Source organism: Hyperolius riggenbachi, chromosome 1 (genome assembly GCF_040937935.1).
Source record: "Hyperolius riggenbachi isolate aHypRig1 chromosome 1, aHypRig1.pri, whole genome shotgun sequence".
Taxonomy (NCBI): Eukaryota; Metazoa; Chordata; class Amphibia; order Anura; family Hyperoliidae; genus Hyperolius; species Hyperolius riggenbachi.
The window spans coordinates 267,004,679-267,020,009 of NC_090646.1; positions in this window are offsets into that span (position 1 = coordinate 267,004,679).

Consider the following 15,331-nt stretch of genomic DNA (forward strand, 5'->3'; position numbering starts at 1 on the left):
TGCGCACTGTGCACTCTCTCGTTAGCGCTACACCGATCTCTGCTGTAGAGTACACCTGTCCGTCACCTCACACACCCACCACCACCAGTCCCACCCCATTAAAGTACCCCCCTCGTCCCACCCGCCTTTACATACATAACTTTTTTTTTTCATTTGTATAATATTAAAAATATATGATGTCTGGCACTGGCAGCCGCGGTTTGGGCAGGGGCAGCAAGGGCAGCAAGGGCATCGGCAAGAGAGGAGGTCGTGGCAGCCGTGCCACCACCACCATCATGCGCAGTTCTGCGTCTGCACCAGTGGCTATTCCGCCATTAGCCACTGGCCGTGGACGCCTTGGCCGCCCAACAGCTGGGAGTCACGCTGCAGAGACACAGCAGCAGCGTGTGGCGCAGATGTTCCTCCCACCGCCAGGTCGTAGCCGTCCTATTGAGGAGAAGGACGCAGACTCTGTGGTGGAACTGATGGTAGATGAGCAGGCCACCATTAGCTCTGGAACCGAGTCCTCCACCCCCGCTACCACTCCTGTTCACAAGAGCAGCAGCAGCCGCCCAGCACTGCCTGGGGAGGAGGAGGAGGAGTGCAGTTCTCCAGCCCCAGCGGGCAACACCAGCACCCTGTCACTCAGCACCTTCTTATCCCCAAGCACAGCGAGACTATGGAGTGCTGTTGCGGCAGAATTGGAGGAGGAAGAAATGCTGATGGGCACTTTGGGGGATGATGCTTTGGACAGTCAGACAGTGGTGAGTGTCCATCAGCCCATGCATGCAGAAGGGGAGTTTGTGGGGTCATCCCAGCAGGACATGTTTGCGGAGGGGGAGGATGATGATGACAGGGTGAAGGACAGAGACTGGGTGGCAGATCCTGGGGATGTCATCAGCTCTGAGGAGGAGGAGGAGGATGCGTCTGCGGGCCTTGCTAGAAGGATCAGCATCGCAGACATAGGCAGGATCAGAAGTGGGCGTGGTATGCAGGCCACACAGCGTGCTGATCCGGAGAGTTCGGCCAGTGCCACCAGCCGCACCAAGAAACCCCCTGCCAACCACCACAGGGAGACCAGCGGCAGCAGCACCTTCGAGCCGAAGGGAAAACTTCACCTCCCCAATTTGGAATTTTTTCACCCTGCCATATGTGGATTGCAAGTATGCCACCTGCAACCAGTGCCGCCAGCAGCTCAGCAGAGGGAAGGAGCCCTCTGCGTACGGCACCACCTCTCTGGTGAACCATCTGGCAGGGAAACACTTTCATGAGCATGAGGAGTTCATGAAGTTGAAGGAAGCTGGCAGTGGCAGACCCGCCACCACTGCGAAGCCGTCGGCAGCAGCCACCCACCCTCCTCCACCTCCTCCAGCAGCACCAGCAGGAGTGCGTCAGAAACGCACTGCTCCTCCTCCCTCTGCAACTCCTGCCGCCAACACTGAGGCCTGTTCTGGCAGCCAGTCCTCAGTGGCCTCCTCTGCTCCCTCCAGTGATTCCTGTGCCAGCAAAAGGCGTCGCCAGACCCTGCTCAGCGACACCTTCCAGGGGGTTGTCAGGGTTCTGCCTCCCAGCAGCCGTCGCGTGCGTCAGCTGAACGGCTTGCTGGCACGGGCCATGTGCTCCCGACTCCTGCCTTATTCCCTTGTGCAGGAGGAGAGCGACATGCGTGCGCTCCTGATGTGTGCAGCCCCGATTGGCCAATCCCCAGCCGACATTTTTTTGCACGCACGGCCATTCCTGCACTTCACCGCTCTGTGATGGCCAATGTTGGGACAGGGCTGGATCACGCGGTGGGTCAACAGGTCCACGTCACCATGGACTTATGTAGCAGCCGGTTTGGGACAGGCCTCTATCTGTCCTTCACCGCGCATTGGGTCATCTTGGTGGAAGGGGGTGAGGAGGGGGGAGCAGCATTGGGCACTGCCAGAGCAGCAGCAACAGCAACAACGCAGTGGGTGGTGCCACCATGCAGGGTCAGCGGAATTGCAGCAGGTTCCTCTGATCCGCTTCCATCCTCCAGCACACCAGCCCAAACCCCCCGCCTCAGCAGCAGCGTGAAGCCCCGTCACTGCCAAGCACTGCTGGAATTGCTCAGCTTGGGGAAGACCAAACTGACGGCGAACCATGTCCTGGCCAAACTCCGAGAGCAGGAGAGGAATTGGCTGACCCCCAGAGGCCTCAGAGTCGGAGAGGTGGTGTCCGACAATGGGGCAAACCTGGTTGCTGCAATCAGCAGGGGAGACCTGACCCACATCCCCTGCCTGGCGCACGTCCTGAACCTGGTAGTCCAAAAGTTCCTGTGGACATACCAAGGGATGGACCGACTTCTTGAGGTGGTAAGGAAGGTTGTGCGTCATTTCCGGCACTCGGCTGCAGCCGTAGCGAGCCTGGAAGAGGTGCAGAAGGAGCTGCACCTGCCACAGCACTGGCTCATGATCGATGTTCCAACTCGCTGGAACTCCCCCTGGCGGTGTTGGAGCGTCTGGTTGAACAGAGGCAGGCTGTCAGCCAGTACGTTGCACAAGCAACAGTTGCCGCCATCACTGCAACTGGGCGTGCCGCCATCAACCTCCCGTCCATCATCTGGACTGGGGGCACATGCAGCAGGTGTGCTCAGTGCTGGCACCCTTCCTGCAGGCCACCAACATGGTAAGCAGGGACCATGCAATGGTGTGCGAGTGGGTCCCCATGGTGTGTGTGCTGGACAGAGCCCTGTATGCACTGCTGGAAGAGGGAGCGGCAGCCTTGGACCAGCAGGAGCTGCAGGCAGCTTCACAGGCCACCTCTGAGGAGGAGGGCTTGGAGTTGGTGGAGGTCCCTGACCTTGCTGCTGATGAGGGGGAGCAGCAGAGTGCAGCTGGACTGGTGCGGGGGTGGAGACAGGGTGAGGTGGAGGAGGCAGAGGATGAGGAGGACAGCACTGTCGGCTCTGGGGCTGCCGATGATGTGCCAGCAGACATGGCCAGACTCTTCCCAATGGCAGCGCACATGCTGAGGTGCCTGCGCAAGGACCCAAGGGTCATCCAGATGAAGCAGAGGCAGGACATCTGGATCTGCATGATGCTGGACCCATGTCTGAAGGGGAAGCTCAGCCAATTCCTGCCTGCAGGAGGAGACCGTGCGCAACAAATGAGGGATTTGCAGCTGTCCCTTGTTGAGCGCTTGGAGGAAGCCTTCCCTCAGTCATCCACCCCCACTGTCCAGCCAGCACAGAGGCAGCAGCAGGTGCCTGCATCCACCAGCAGCAAGCGCACGCGCACCACAGACCTGCTGTCTCTGACCAACGAGCTCTACATGAGTGTAGAGCTGCCAGAGACTAGAGAGGAGATGCCTGCAGCAGCATCCTTCTCCAGTCACAGACAGCGCTTGACCCGCATGGTGGCTGACTACATGGGGTCCTTCAGCGGGCTTGACAGTGTTGCCCCTGCTGATCCCATGGAGTATTGGGTCAAGCACTTGCCGATCTGGAGCGAGCTTGCGCAGTACGCCCTGGAAGTGCTCTCCTCCCCCCCTTCCAGCGTACTGTCAGAGCGTTGCTTCAGTGCAGCCGGTGGAGTCGTCTCTGAGAAGCGATCTCATCTGTCTCACAAGTCTGTGGACAGACTGACGTTTCTCAAAATGAACCAGGCTTGGGTGGAAGGCGAATTCCTGGCCCCTGTTGTCGGCGAGAGGGGGACATGAAGTGGCACACACACATTACACCTGCTGCTGCTGCTGTATTTCTTCCTGCTGTCTGTGTCTCCACTGCCAGGGAACACATTACAAGGTGCTGCTGCCCATGCACCACCAGCTATTTACGCTCAAAAATAGCTGCATTATTTTGAAAAAAAAAATTAAATTATTTTAGAGGTGTCCGGGTTGAAAACTGTGCTGTCCCAATTGTGTATTGGACACAATGTGGGCTTCACGACCGCTGTCTGGAACCTCATGGTGTTCATTTACGGCCCTGTTACCACCGCTAGGAACCAGGGCCTATTATGTCTCGCTGCCTGCCCTCCTGCTGCCAGTCTGCCACACACTCATCCTCCTCACGCTGCCTGCTGTTGTATTTCCTCCTGCTGTCTGTGTCTCCACTACCAGGGAACACATTAAAAGGTGCTGCTGCCCATGCGCCACCAGCTATTTACGCTCAAAAATAGCTGCATTATTTTGAAAAAAAAAAATTAAATTATTTTAGAGGTGTCCGGGTTTAAAACTGTGCTGTCCCAATTGTGAACTGTACACAATGTGGGCTTCACGACCGTTGTCTGGAACCTCATGGTGTTTATTTACGGCCCTGGAACCACCGCTAGGACCCAGGGCCTATTATGTCTCGCTGCCTGCCCTCCTGCCTGCTGCCTGCTGCCAGTCTGTCACACACTCAACCTCCTCACGCTGCCTGCTGCTGTATTTCCTCCTGCTTTCTGTATGTTTCCACTGCCAGGGAACACATTAAAAGGTGCTGCTGCCCATGCGCCACCAGCTATTTACGCTCACAAATAGCTGAATTATTTTGAAAAAAAAAAATTAAATTATTTTAGAGGTGTCCGGGTTGAAAACTGTGCTGTCCCAATTGTGTATTGGACACAATGTGGGCTTCACGACCGCTGTCTGGAACCTCATGATGTTCATTTACGGCCCTGGTACCACCGCTAGGAACCAGGGTCTATTATGTCAGTCACATCACACTGCCTGACACACACTACTCCTCCTCCTGTAGCTGCATTGAGCTTCTGCTGTCTGTGTGCTGCTACCACTGCCAGGGAGAACAGAAGAAGAACTATTTTCTGCTGTCACCCACTCTTCTACCAGCTATTACCACACTACAATAGCTGCAACTACTTCCTCCTCTTGCTTATGTCTGTGTTTTACCACGGCCAGGGTACACAGAAAAAGGCGCTGTGGCTTGCAATGTGCCACTAGTACATATTATCCCTTTAACACAAATATAACCATGGTGTTATTAAAATAAAATATTTCCACAAATGAAGTAAAAAAAAAATATTACAAAAGAAAGGAAAACCAAGACACATAATATAATGATAGAGAAGAAGAGGAAGAAGAAGAAGAAAGAAGAAGAAGATATAGAAGAAGAAGATATAGAAGAAGAAGAAGATATAGAAGAAGAAGACGATATAGAAGAAGAAGAATATATAGAAGAAGAAGAATATATAGAAGAAGAAGATATAGAAGAAGAAAAAGATAATTGAAGAAGATACAAGAAGTAGAAGATGAAGAAGATTCGAGTAGAAGAAGATATAGAAGAAGAAGAAAAAGAATAAGATATAGAAGAAGAAGAAGAAGAAGATATAGAAGAAGAAGATGAAGACGACGTAAATGAAGACTTCCAACTTACAACCATTTTGGACACACCTTCTCATGCAAACACTTTTAATGAAGTTAATTTACTATTTTTTAACCTTTTTTATAACTACTACATCGCCACATAATCACTAGATGTTTTTCTTCATAAAAAAGGTGGTTTCATGCATCATTGACCTCCAATACAAGTTTTACAAGCTATTTAAGGCCAGCTCGAATATTTTACTCGAATACAGACTCGGATAGTGACGTCGGCTATCCGAGGTCGAATCGGATATTCGATTAACTCGAATATCGAACTTTGAGTGAATTCGGATAGTTTACTATCCGAATTCGACCAAACTCGAATAGGATAATGAGGTATCCGATCAACACTGCAGAGTACCAATGAATATAGGGGCTCACATACCGGTCAGACTTAAAGGTACCAATGAAGTATAGTCAAAGATGGAAGGACTAAAAAAAAGACTGAACACGGAGGGCAGGTAAATCCAAGCCCCCCACACTCAATAGGAAAAAGCATAGGTATAGCAAACCTAGTGAATAGCTTTGAAGTATACGCAGGGGGCTGGTAAATATCAGTCCCCATACTTCACAGATTCGAGAAAGTCAAAATGCTTCAGATCTAGAGTGTAGGAAACCATAAACCACCCAAGTTATATAGGCAACTAGACATCAGAGGAAACAAAGGACATCTCAATACAAACCTATTGGGCCCAATCAGCAATAAGAACCAGACCAATAAATGGAATCCGAACCAACCAGATGCAACTAACACCTATTAAGAAAAAGCAACACTAAGAAAAACCAATGCTCCAATGCATCCCAGTGGGACTTAAAAGTTCACAAATTTCAAGGCACGAGGGTGTGGACCTAAAAAATATATATATAACTATATGTACTACTGAAGCTTCATCATATATACACATGTATAAGACTCCACAAGGCTGTACAGACATGTTGCTAACCTGCTATGCGGAGGATGGGGAGCTGAAGGAAAGGCATGTGAGTGACATTACATGGTGGCCAGGGGGAGCGGAGAGAACACTACTGACTTCTGTTTTTTCAGCCTTATATTCATGGCTGCTTTTAGGCATAGACATACCAGGCCGATGCCTAGGGTGATGGGGAAGGGTCATCAAGGAGCTATTTTAGCAGACTGTGCTTTATGCATTTCTTATGCAACTGCTAACTCCATTAAGACATGGAAGAATGGTAATTTTAACACTTAAAGTGGTATAAAACCCAGCATTTCTTCTTTGCTCTAAAACATTATTTACAGCGTATAATATACTACCATTTTTTTTAGCAGAACAGCATTCAAAGGGTTAAAACACAGGACCTACTTTTTCAATAGAATGCTCCCTGCAGGTAGATCTGCACCTGAACTGGTGATAACATTATCTTGTGTTTATTTAACCTTTTGGGGACTGTCGTAGTTTGAATCTACGTTCCAGCAGGTGGTGCTGCCGCCCTGCCTGGGCATTGATTCAACGTCCACACTAACAAACTGTCCCAACGCGACCGTGCGCACCAGAGAAGGGAGATTAAGCTGTCATATGACAGCTGACGTCTCCCCTCAGTAATCAGCAGCCATCGCGTATGGCTGCTGGTCACTTGATCACTATGATCGCCGGCGGATGATAGTGATCACTTACAGAGCTGTGGCGGTAGGGGGGGAAAGAAGAGGATCAACTCACCTTCCTGCTGTTCCCCCGACGATCGGCACTCTCCTCCGCTCTGGCCAGTATCCCTGCTGTATTGACGCTAAGTGCCTGGTCCCGGCTTGATGACGTCATCAAGCCGTGACCCGGGACTAAGGGTCAGTACGAGCCAGGAAGCCAGCAAGAGCGGAGGTGTCCACAGCTGCTCATCACTGGAGCCTGGGTGGTGAGTAAAGGCTGCCAGCAATACGGGAGACACCTGGCCTCCCAGGGGGGACCATACCTATGTACTCACACTAGGGACCCGGCTGCCTGACCCTCCCCAAAGGCGGCCCCCTCATGTAAAATGCCTGGTCCTTAAGGGGGGTAGGCAGCCAGTCCCGAAGGGGTTAATTGTAGCAGAGAGTAATGTAAACATTTTCTGACTGTGCAGAAACTTCTTCTAATGTCTCCAGAACATAGACAGCTGCTCAGACATTATTACTGGGTACATTACAATATAAATACAACAGTTGTGAATAAAATGCAATGGCAGCTTTCAGAGCAAATAAAACTGTACTTTTGGAACTTGTAATTTCTAAACGAATAATAATACTTATGCACAAAATCAAATATGATAACTGTATAGGATATAAAAAGTAGAAAAACACATTTTTATTGAATATTATGTCAGAGTTTAATACCCCTTTAAACAGCACCACTGATCAACATAAGAAAGATTGCCAGTATGGCATGACGATGAATAGCAGGTACATTTTATGAACTAATTAAACTGTAATTGTTTTGATTTGGTCTGTATTGATGAATGCCACTCTTTTGGATTTACAGGACAATATTCCAACTGTAAAGACCCAGAACAGTGGCTACACACCTCTCTCAGAGGTGGAAACACAGGTTGTTTCGTCATGTTCATTGCTTGTCCCGATATCGCACCCGGTTACCACTGCACATGCAATCGAGCATATCGGCCCTACATCTTGCAGCATGTCCGATCTGGTGAGTGTTCATCTGTTAGTGCTTTTGAGAATGAAAAAACCTTGAGCATCCCCGCGAGGAGGTAATCCAGTACAAAACCTTTCAGTATAACATTTAGAACCATCACATTGACAAAACCTACTGTAAAATACAGCTACATGTGGAAAAAGCCTTTAAAGCACGGTTCGCGCTGGCACTAAAAAATGGTCCGGTCGTAACAGAATGGATCAAAATATGCGAACTGATCCAATGTTAACCTATCCATTCACATTGGTCCTTTCCGCACACTCAGCTGAACGGACCACAAGTTTGGTGCTGCAGCGATTTTTCCGGACTGCAGAGCCCAGCGGAACGTAAATGGACGCTGAATCACTGCATGGGAGGCAATGAGAAACTGATCCTAAAAACACACTGGTTAAAAACCGGACTGTTCTAGCCAGCAAAAATCGAATTCGCTGAGGGGGGTCTGGGGGAGATATGGGGAAACGGAAAGGAAACTGATCAGTGCGAACGGAAATCAATCTCATTACCTGAACGTTCCAGTGTGTACTAAGGGACAAATATACATCTCATATGTATGTGTATATGTGATTTTTTTTTAATTTGACGGTTTTGCATCATAGTGGTCCTTTATCATTACAAAATGCTATACAGAATTCTATATTTTTTTTTCAAGAAAGTGCAGTTTTAATTTAAAAGGATAATAAATCCTGGTATTTTAGGTTTCAAAACTGAATGGTGTAATGTTCTTTCTTAAGAATGCACTGCTGCTGTATTTCTATCTTAGTAAGAGCTGCCTGTGATCTGAAAAATATCAGGCTTTCTTAAACATGCAGAAGGGAGCTAAACTGAAACTGGTGGCTGCTTAGTTAAATTAATTAAAATGTATATCAGCAAGGAAAACAGAGGAAATTAGACCTACATGACACAGGAGAAGCACCTACAAGGAACCCAAACATCTTATTTCATGGCATGACTTTTATTGGCCTATTATCTCATCTGCAGCAAAGAAGATTGCATGGGGCCACAGTAGCAGTGCATTAGCTGCTGTAATTGATGGTCAATTTGAAAATACAGCACAAGGATAATTAGACAATCATAAAATATCAGTGCAGCAAAGTCAAAAGGAATATACTGTAAGTTAGGTGATATTCTGGAACAAATGCATGTAGCTATTATGATATTATTCAGATGTACCTTTAAAGGAGTCGTCAAGCAACTCCTGCTACCCATAGTACTACTTACCCAGGGCTTCCTCCAGCCCCTGGCAGCCGCTATGTCCTTTGCCGCAGCTCCGCTGGTCCCTGTTCCCCGACGGTGCACAAGATGACCTCCAGCTCGTCCTCTACGGCACCTGTGCGAGAGCCGTTGTCATTCACCTCCACGTGGTCCTGAACAGACTGCACAGGCGCAGAACTACTGTGCCTGTGCAGTATGTTCTGGACCACATGGAGGTGACTGACAGTGGCGCTTGCACAGGTGCAGTAGAGGACGAGCTGGAGGTCGTCCTGCGCACTGTCAGGGAACGGGGACCAGCGGAGCTGCGGCAAAGGGCATAGTGGCTGCCAAGGGCTGAAGGAAGCCCCGGGTAAGTTGTACTATGGGTAGCAGGAGTTGCTTGATGACTCCTTTAAGAATCTGATTATCTCTTTATATTTCCAGTTCTTGCATGGCTAATCATCACTCTCCATAATTTTTCTTCTAGATATAAATAGCACTTAGTATTTTAAAGGGAACCTGAGGTTAGAGTGATATGGATGCTGACATATTTATTTCCATTTAACCCCCTTGGCATTATGATTCGTTTCGGATTATAAGATGTAAAAGTGGTGCAGTTTTTTTGCACCCTTTCAGACCCTAAAACCTGGAAAAGATCATGCTGCCAGGGAGATCTGCAGCAGTTCCACAATCACTCCCTGGCTCCAGCACTGCAGTTTCCCCTCCATCCTCCAGGTGGCGCTGCAACTCTCAAGTAAGATTGCCGGCTGTCGTCATGATGACAGCCGGCGATCTCACCAGGAGGAAGCAGAGCCTCGGAGTAGCGGAAGAAGAATGGCGGCCGGCGTCAGGATGCCCCGGGAGGTATGTAGAAATGCCCGCTGTGCGCATTGCTCTGCACACAGCCTCCGGCTGATTCCCTGAGCACAGGTCAGGATTACCGCTCTGAGCTCCAGTTTTCTGCCCTGGCCCTAGTTTGGGATTACCGCCAAGTAGGTTAAACAATGCAAGTTGCCTTGCTGTCCCTGTGTCACTAATACTTTTGACTACAGTATATAACCTGAACTAGCATGCAGATCAGGTGCTCTGACTCAAGTCTGACTGGAATAGCCACATGCTTGTTTTAGGGTTTTGACCAGTGGTGCAACTATGGGGTAGCAGTCCTTGGACCGGGAAGGGGGTGGCTGACAGGGAGGAGGGGCCCAAAACATCTTTCATCATCCACCTACACAGGGACTGAAAAGAAGGCAGAGTTTATAGAGGACATTGACACCTATCGGCTGCAGTGGGAGTGCCAGGTGCAATAGACCTGCACCCAATGGGGGAAGAGGTAAGCCCTGTCACTGCTGCTACACTGATATGTTGGTCTTATACAGCCAGAAAGCACAAGAGCTGGTCCTGGTGAAGGTGGAGAATGAAAGATGTCTGGGCACCTCCTCCCCACCTGGTATGGTGGGGGTCTAAATGTGGGAAGGGGTATGTACACTACTGATGCCAGAAGATGCCAGATGCCTGTTGATGCCAAAAGATCAACAGGACTGATATTGTTTAAAATGAAATACATTTGGTAACCTCCATGTCACTCTCACCTGGGGTTCCCTTTTAAGTGCTTTACAGAATATAAATAACCAATCTCCTGTCCCCCCGGGTTACATAAGTGCTCACAATCTTAATCACTTTTACATAACATACCAGTATGCTTTTGTTCATGTCCAGGGCTGGATTTACATCTTGGGAGCCTATAGGCACAGAAGTTCTCGTGCCCTAAACTTTGTCCTCCACCATACCCATGAACCTGTAGATCACAATTCTAACATGAGTTCTTATGCTGAACAGCGCTACAAGTCTGCTAGCTGTCCCCATTTCCCTAGGAAGCTCAGCCGTCACACCTAGAGCATGCAGTCCTCCATTCTCCCTGTTTAAAGTGTAGCATGCAGTAAAAACAAGTCTATGCAGAATGGGGGCCATGGAAATTTGGGCGTCGTAAGTAGCAGCTGGTACAGTAGAATATCAGTAAACTTGCCGATAGTCTACTTTTGGGCAGTGGTAATTTTGCTTGGTAACCTACTCCCCCATCGAAAATATCTGTGCTGCCTTCACCGTATTACAATAAAAATCAGGAGCCACAAAGGTTTGGACGCCCCATTAATTGTGGCTGAAAATAGAAACGTTGATGCCAGAAACGCCCAATAACAATAGCGGGTGCCAGGGCATTTACATTTATAGCCACAATTAATATAAGGGCCTATGGGTCACCCAAACTTTTAAGGTGCCTCCAGTGTCCAAATTTCCTGGTTCTGTTAAAATCTCCTCCGTGAATGCAGCCAAGACTCCTGTTAATGTTGCATTGCCTCTTCCAAACTTCACTTCCCTGACATTCTTCATCAGGGCTTGATCAGCGCCAACCTGCCAAAGAGCACCACCTCTACGAGGCTCTCCTCCTCTGTCCACCTCCTGCCTCTTTGCACTGCACCGATGCCCACCTTCCCCCCGCAAGCGAAGAAGTGCAGCCACACTGGGCGAGAATTACAGCACTAGCTGATTCACTCACTCACCTATCCGGGATCCGATCGACAGAGGTCCGATCATCTGAAACCCATCTGTCTCCTCTAAAGCACCGCCGCTCTCTACTACAGGTCAGGACATACAGAGCTCCGGCACTATAGAGGAGGCAGAAGGGCTCTGGATGACTGGACTTCTATCACTTGGATCCCGGATAGGTGGGCTTGGGGGCATGATATTGGTATCTGATCTGTGGGGGTATAATATCTACATCTGATCTGGGGGGACATGTCATGTGCATTTCATCTGCGGGAGACGGGATATCTGAACATGTTCTATGTATTATATATCATACTGGATGTGTTTTATTTGATAAAATATAATAAAAATAATTGCAATTTTTTTACTGTTGGTAGCAGGTCATTTAAAAATGCCAGAAATTGCATTTGATGGGCCCAATTCAAATAAAAAGTACCATACATTGAAAGTATATCAAATGCGGAACTTTAATATTGTAGCATTTAGTAAACTGACCTTTGTCCCCAGTTCACTTCTCATAGGGAAGGCAACGCTTCAGATCCGGCAACCATAGCAAAGGTAAAAACATTGTGGCATTTTTGAGGTACTAATAGTGAGGAGGAGGTACCATTTATTTTTAACATCAGGGAGCAAAAATATTACGGGTAAAAAACCCTTGTTTTACCTTTAAAAAAATAAAAAATAAAAAAAAATAAATACAATATATATATATATATATATATATATATATATATATATATATATATGTATATATATATATATATATATATATATATATATATATATATATATACACAGTATATATATATATATACAGTATACATATATATATATATATATATATATATATATATATATATATACAGTATATGTATGAAATAACTTAGTATAGGTTTAAAATTGCAATGAGGTTTACTTTACAAAGTAAAAAAGATTTCATGGGAAACAACAAACAGATTATGCTACCGGTCTCAAGATGCTTATTTGGTCCATCAATAAGTTTAGTAAGCAGCTTCTGCAGATGAAGGTGTACAGTATTTATATATAACTGGAGACATTTGCCAGCTGTCCAGAACATCTCTTACAATTCTCCAGGAAGGATGGAAACATCTGTTCCTGACCAGGATGTGAGAGTCTGTGCAAGCTGTACAGCTGATGGAGAGGCACAGCACAGTCACACTCTAAGCACCAAGGGACAATACATCTCATCATGACTGCGTGTCCAGCATTATTTACTATACAGTCACTTTACAGACATCCATTAATCAGCATCCCCTTCAGAATACTATTATCCAGCAATCATTTCCACATAACACAGTGCTGCCCTATGCCATGATATCATTTATTTCATCATTTAGGTCAAAGTTTTTAAAGTGCTGGCCCTCTATGATATCCTTGGCTCATGATATGTACAGTACAATAGTTACGGAAGTGGCTTCAATCATTTGTAATGAAGTTTCCCAAACAATGCTCAGTCTTCAGTGGGGATGGACATACAGTGGGATGCGAAAGTTTGGGCAGCCTTGTTAATAGTCATGATTTTCCTGTATGATAAAAAATGTCAGCGTAGCATATGCCGCAAAAGGGGGTAGCGGGCAGGAAGGGGGTGTTGGGCACAGCGGTGGGGAGGGGGGTCGGACCCCCCTGGGTCCCCCATGTGCGCTCCCCCTCCAGCTTAAGTTTGCGGCGGGGAGGGGGGTCGGACCCCCCCCCCTCAGCTGGGACCCCCATCTGCGCTCCCCCTCAAGCTTAAATTCAGCAGCAGCCGCCGCTATTAGTAAGAGGCAGCGGGCGGGATGACTCACCTCTTCCGCGTTCCAGCGTGCGTTCCACTGTCGCCTTTTCCTGCAATGGACGGCATTGCAGGAAGTGACGACAGTGGAACGCACGCTGGAGCGCTGAAGAGGTGAGTCATCCCTGCCTGCTGCCTCTTACTAATAGCAGCGGCTGCTGCTGAATTTAAGCTTGAGGGGGAGCGCAGATGGGGGTCCCAGGTGAGGGAGGGGGGTCCGACCCCCCTCCCCGCCGCTGTGCCCAATACCCCCTTTCCTGCCCGCTACCTCCTCCAGCTCGGCGGCCCCCCACCCACGGCTGGGGCAGGGGGGGGGGGGGGGGGCGGCGAAAAGTCTAGGACCGGCCCTGGGGGCAGGGCGCTACTTCTTCTTCTTGCTTCAAGGTTGAAGCAGGTAGCATATTTTATATATAGATAGGAGACACACACAGTGATATTTGAGAAGTAAAATTAAGTTTATTAGATTTACAGAAAGTGTGCAATAATTGTTTAAATAAAAATAGGCGGGTGCATAAATTTGGGCACTGTTGTTATTTTATTGATTTCAAAACCTTTAGAACTCATTATTGGAACTCAAATTGGCTTGGTAAGCTCAGTGACCCCTGACCTACATACACAGGTGAATCCAATTATGAGAAAGACTATTTAAAGGGGTCAGTTGTAAGTTTCCCTCCTCGTTTAGTTATCTCTGAAGAGTAGCAACATGGGGGTCTCAAAACAACTCTCAAATGACCTGAAGACAAAGATTGTTCACCATCATGGTTTAGGGGAAGGATACAGAAAGCCGTTTCAGAGATTTCAGCTGTCTTTTTCCACAGTTAGGAACATATTGAGGAAATGGAAGACCACAGACTCAGTTCAAGTTAAGGCTCAAAGTGTCAGACCAAGAAAAATCTCGGATAGACAGAAGCGATGAATAGTGAGAACAGTCAGAGTCAACCCACAGACCAGCACCAAAGACCTACAACATCATCTTGCTGCAGATGGAGTCACTGTGCATCATTCAACCATTCGGCGCACTTTACACAAGGAGATGCTGTATATGAGAGTGATGCAGAGGAAGCCCACAGTACAAACAGAGCCGCTTGGCGCTTGAGGTATGCTAAAGCACATTTGGACAAGCCAGCTTCATTTTGGAATAAGGTGCTGTGGAGTGATGAAACTAAAATTGAGTTATTTGGGCATAACAAGGGGTGTTATGCATGTAGGAAAAAGAACACAGGATTCCAAGAAAAACACCTGCTACCTACAGTAAAATATGGTGGTGTTTCCATCATGCTGTGGGGCTATGTGGCCAGAGCAGGGACTGGGAATCTTGTCAAAGTTGAGGGACGCATGGATTACACTCAGTATCAGCAGATTCTGGAGACCAATGTCCAGGAATCAGTGACAAAGCTGAAGCTGCGCCAGGGCTGGATCTTTCAACAAGACAACGACCCTAAACACTACTCAAAATCCACTAAGGCGTTCATGCAGAGGAACAAGTACAATGTTCTGGAATGGCCATCTCAGTCCCCAGAGCTGAATATAATTGAAAATCTGTGGTGTGAGAGAGCAGTCCATGATCGGAAGCTATCAAACCTGAATAAACTAGAGATGTTTTGTAAAAAAGAATAGTCGAAGATACCTTGAACCAGAATCCAGACTCTCATTGGAACCTACAGGAAGCGTTTGGAAGCTGTAATTTCTGCAAAAGGAGGATTTACTAAATATTGATTTCTTTTCTTTTATGTGGTGCCCAAATTAGGCACCTGCCTAATTTTGTTTAAACAATTATTGCACATTTTCAGTAAATCTTATAAACTTCATTTCACTTCTCAAATATCACTGTGCATGTCTCCTATATGATATATTTAACTGA